Genomic DNA, 5533 nt, shown 5'->3' on the forward strand with positions numbered 1-5533 from the left:
ACAGTCTAGAACAGGAATTAGCCAACGTGTTTTTGTAAAGGGCCAGATAGTAAATATTTTAGACTTGTACACCTTGAGATCCTTGTCCTATATACTCTTCTGCCATTTTAGAGCAAAAGCAACCATAGACAATACATAAATAAATGAATATGCCTGTGTTCCAATAAAACTTTATTTATTGACAATGAAACTTGAATTTCATATAATTTTTATATATCATGGAATATCATTCCTTTGCAAAAATTATTTTCAACCATCGAAAAATTTAAAACCATTCTTAGCTCATGGTCCATATAAAAACAGGCAGTAGGCCAAATTTGGTCGACAGGTTTTAGTTTGCAGACTCATAGTCTAGAATAATGCTGTCCAATAGAAATATAATGAGAACCACATATGCAACTTAACATTTTTCTAGTAACCCCTTGTAAAAACTAAAAAGAAACAGGTGAAATTAATTTTAATAATATATTTTATTTAACCCAATATATCTAAATATTACAATTCAATATGTTATTAATACAAAAATTACCAATGAGATAGTTTATGCTCTCTTTTTTCATTCTAAGTCTTCAAAATCTGGAGTGCATTTTATACTTATAGCACATCTCAATTCATTCCAGCTATATTCTAGGAGATCAATAGCTACAGATGGCTGGAGGCTACCATGTTGGACAGTGCAAGTCTAGAAGAGTGTTTTCAAACTTTAACTTGCATTAAAATCACCTGAAGGTCTGTTACAATACAGATTGCTAGGCCCCATCCCCAGAGCTTCTCATTTAGTAAGTTTGGGCAAGGCCCCCAAACTTGCATTTCTAACATGTTCTTAGATGGTGGTGATGCTGTGCATCTGAGAACCACTTGTCTACAAGTTGGAGCAGAAAGAAAAAGTAGAGAAGCAGTTAGGAGCCAGGAATATGTAAAAGCAAGAGGTGAAAAATGAATACTAAATGATGAGATACCATTATACATCTAAGAGAAAAGCCAAAATTCAAAACACTCATAACACCAAATGCTGGCAAGTTTGTGGAGCAACAACACTCATTCATTGCTGGTGAGAATGCAAAATGGTACAGACACTTTGGAAGATGGGCTGGCAGTTTCTTACAAAATTAAACATACTTTTACCACACAAGCCAGCAATCATGCTCCTTGGCATTTACCCAAATGAGTTGAAAACATGTCTACGCAAAAAACTGTACATAGATATTTATAGCAGCCAAAACTTATGAGCAACCAAGATGTCCTTGAGTAGGTGAATGGATAAATAAACTGTGGTACATCTAGACATGAAATATTATTCAGTATTACAAAGAAATGAACTATCAAACCATGAAAAGACATGGAGGAAACTTAAATGCATATTACTAAGTGAAAGAAGCCAATATGAAATGGCTACAACTATATGAGTTCAACTATATGACATTCTGGAACAGGTAAAATATGGAGACAGTAAGAATGGTGGTTACCAGGGTTTAGGATGGAAGGAGAGATTTTTAGGGCAGTAAAACTATTCCATATGATAATGTAATGACAGATACATGTCATTATACATTTGTCAAAACCCATAGAATGTACACCACCGAGCATGAGCCCTCATGTAAACTATGAACTTGGGGTGATAATGATGATTCATCAATTATAGCAAAAGTACTACTCTAGTGCAGGATGCTGATATTGGGGGAGATTGTGCAAGTATGGGAGCAAGGAGTATAGGGGAACTCTCTGTACTTTCCACCTAATTTTGCTGTGAACATAAAATCGCTCTAAAAAATAGTCTATGAGAGAGAGAGAGAGAGAGAGAGAGAGAGAGAGAGAGAGAGAGAGACATAGCAGATTATCAGATTATTAAACCAGACAAGCAGTAGGACTCCAGATCAGAGGTAAAGATCTTGAAACAGAAGTAGAGCCTTACAACTGGGGAAACCTCCCTTATTTCATCCTCCAAAGCAGGAGTCAAGGAAGTAGCTTCTTCAGATTTCAATTTTGTGTCCTGGGGAAGAACAGAGCTGGAGAACCCTGCCTAATTAGGGACCAGCTTAGAATATGAGCAGGTTTTAAAAGCTTTTACAATGGAAAACTATCTCCAGGCTCTGACAAACTCCAATACAGATGCCCAGGCCTCTTGCCTAACAATAAACTACAAAACAACCCAACTTTCGGACTGGACTTATAAGTATATCCTCTCACAGTAATTTAGACTGCTGAAATAGAAAGTCAGATAGAAAAAATAATATAGAAATTTGGGCTGCTTAAAGATTGCAATGATTAGGTGGGCTGTGCATTTTCAGGAAGGTTCTATAAATCTAGAAACTATTTCCCACCTTAAAGGTATATGATCATTTAATTTAGAAACCAATGTTTTCATGAATGTCCTTTGATTACCCTTTGGAAGAAAGCTTGCTTGCAGCGGTACATCACAACACACAAAGCTTTAACGGACTTTTAAAAATGCGTCCCTTCATAAGTCCTTGATCTTGTGGCCTAAATTAAAACCCTGGATCTTAATTTTTTAAAAAGAAGCTGTCGTCAAGTCCATTGGTGTCAAAAAAAACAATATATAGTCTGGGGGTCCCTCAAAATCTGGAGAAATTTAAAGGCCTAAAGAAAATTTATAAGAACATCTTTTAAGGTACCTTTTCCTGGTGGCACTCTTCTATGACCTTTTCTAACATCTGGTTCTAATCAAACATTAAGAAATATCTGTTTCATTGCCCTCAGTTTTGGAGGGCAATGAAACAGATATTCAGAACTTTTCATATTATGAAGAAACCCTAGTTCAATGTCAAATTCATCTGTTTAAATATCAAATATAATTGCACTAAAATCCATTCGAGAAAGGCTGTACTTAGAAAAATATCAAAATATAAAAAGATGAGAAATAATATCACTTTGGACCTTTGAAGGGATAGGAGAAGCATCTGCCATAGGAAAAGCACATTAATATCATTTTCAATAAATATTAATCAACTCAAGTGTCTTTCCCCAATCCATGCAGAAACATTTATTCAGCAAAAGCAAATGCATGAATCTTTCAGGGTCTCAGCTCGAACTAAGAAGAAACCTGCAAGTTTTCTGGAACACAGATTAAGAGAGAATGACCTAGAACGCCATCCAATCAGAAGGGGAAAGGCAGAAACAAGCTAACCTCATATAAAGGAAGAAGCTATTAAAATAACGCTAAAGAGCAAAAAAAAAAAAAAAAAAAAAAAAAAAAAAAACCAAAAAACCAAAACAAAAACAAAAACAAAAAAACCACCCCACTAATTTGAGTATCCAAAAAGGGAAAAGTAGTTTCAAATAGCTCTAAAAAGGAGCATTTTGTAAGGCTTCCAACAAGCTGTTAGAGGTTGAGAAACCATATCTGGCAGCCCAGTTAATTTCAGAAGGAATAATTAAAGGAATTTAGTCCCTCAAGTCAGAGAAGTCTGTGAAGAATTGCATTACAGCAGGTTTGAATTACAGCAGGTTTGCAGTCCATTTAAATCATTGGACCACTAGTCCATTAGGAAACTCGTAAAACAATTTGTTTAATGCAGATGTGAGCATATACAACAATCCTGCAGCAGTTTAATTATATACTAAGAATTATATAATTGCTTTTTATGGAGGATTAATTCAGAGTTCTCTCTTTAGCATGGAGGTTGTGACCCTAATACACCGAAACTTTCAAAAATAAGTATTTTATTCAAACTCAAAGTTTTGCTTGGGAGAATAATGAAATTATTTATTTTATCACCCAAAATATTTTTAGGGGGCAGATTGACTTTTTTCAATGAAACCTATAATTTTTCATTATGAAACAAAATGTTTAAGTATCTGTAAAAGTACAAAAAGGACTTCAATGATGTAACTGAAAAGTACTACATTGTACGTTGTCTTCCAGAGTTGAAAAAAGTTAACTTTTAAATATATTTGGGAGGAGAAAGTCTGCATTCTGCACAAATTTTCAGAATGAAATAGGTTTAAATTGTTCCTAAGTCTATCGAAGAATGTTCTCAAATATCTTTTTTAAAAATCTAGTCTTAAATTTCTATTCACTTAACTGTCCTCAAAATAGCAAGGAAAATAATGAGTTTGTTACTTGAGGGCACCATCATTGAGTTGGGTCAAGGTTACTGAAATTTGTTCGATCTTATTACATAAAAATCTTTCATGGTTTCACCTATACAGAGACATTTAATAAATGGAGAAAGATCATCATTTCCCCCTATCTCCCAAGTTTCAAATTCAGATGAAAGCAGAGAAGACATAAAACAATTATTTGACAACTCTATCTCACTCTTATCGAGGTTTGTATATATCTTTGGGTAAGTGTGAAACCAATCACATCCACCTCTCAAAATACACGTTCAATGAATGAGACATTCCAAAAAAGAAATACAAGAGCTGAAAAAAACTAACTGCATACTAAATTCTTGCTCTGCTCCATAACCAAAATGTTCCCTTTACTAATGTGTTCACGTGAGTTCAATGGAGTGTTAAATTTTCCTCTAATCTTCATTTCCAAAATAAACCATACCAATACTAAACAATACAGTATGATCTCCAAAAAATGAGCAAAGGACTTGAGTAGTCCTCCAAAGAAGATATACAAATGGCCATTAAGCACATGAAAAGATGTTCAACATCATTAGCCATAGGGAAAAGCAAATCAAAACCACAATGAGATACTGCATCACACCCTCTAGAATGACTAGTATTAAAAAAAAAAAAAAAGGAAAATAAGTGTTGGTGAGAATGTGAAGAAATTGAAACCCTGGTGAATTGCTGGTGGGAACATAAAATGGTGCAGGACCTGTGGAAAACAGTTTGGTGTTTCTCGAAATGTTAAACAGAATTACCATATGACCTAGCAATTCCACTCTTAAGTATATGTACAAAAGAACTGAAAAAAAGGAATCAAATAGATACTTATACACTAATGTTCATAGCGTCATTATTCACAATAGTAAAAAATCCAAGTATCCATCAATTGATGATTGAATAAACAAAATGTGGTATACACATACAGTGGCATATTATTCAGCCATAAAAAGGAATAAAGTTCTGACACATGCAACTTGATATTATGCAAATGAAATAAGACAGTCACAAAAAGATAAATATTGTATGATTCCATTTATACGAGATACATAGAATAGGCAAGTTCATAATGACAATAGACTAGAGGTTTCTAGGGTTTGGGAGTAGAGGAAATGGGGAATTATTATTTATTGGGTACAGTTTCTGTTTTGGACAATAAAAAATTTCTGGAAATGGATAGTGGTGATGGTTGCACAATATTGTGAATGTACTTAATGCCACTGAGTTGTACACTCGACAATGGTTAAAATGGTAAATCTTATGTATATCTTATAACAATGCATAAGAAGATTCACAGTTTTCCAAATTTTTCGTGGTACTGAGAAAGAGTGAGAGAGGGAGAGCGAGAGTGAGAGAACAGTGAGTTCTCAGTGCAAAGAGGGGAAACGAGCTCTCTGTTGTAGGTAAAGAAATGTAATTGATATAGCCACATCACCTGATCGATTTTCTA

Source organism: Pteropus medius, unplaced genomic scaffold, assembly GCF_902729225.1.
Source record: "Pteropus medius unplaced genomic scaffold, Ma_sr-lr_union100, whole genome shotgun sequence".
In the NCBI taxonomy this organism is placed as follows: domain Eukaryota; kingdom Metazoa; phylum Chordata; class Mammalia; order Chiroptera; family Pteropodidae; genus Pteropus; species Pteropus medius.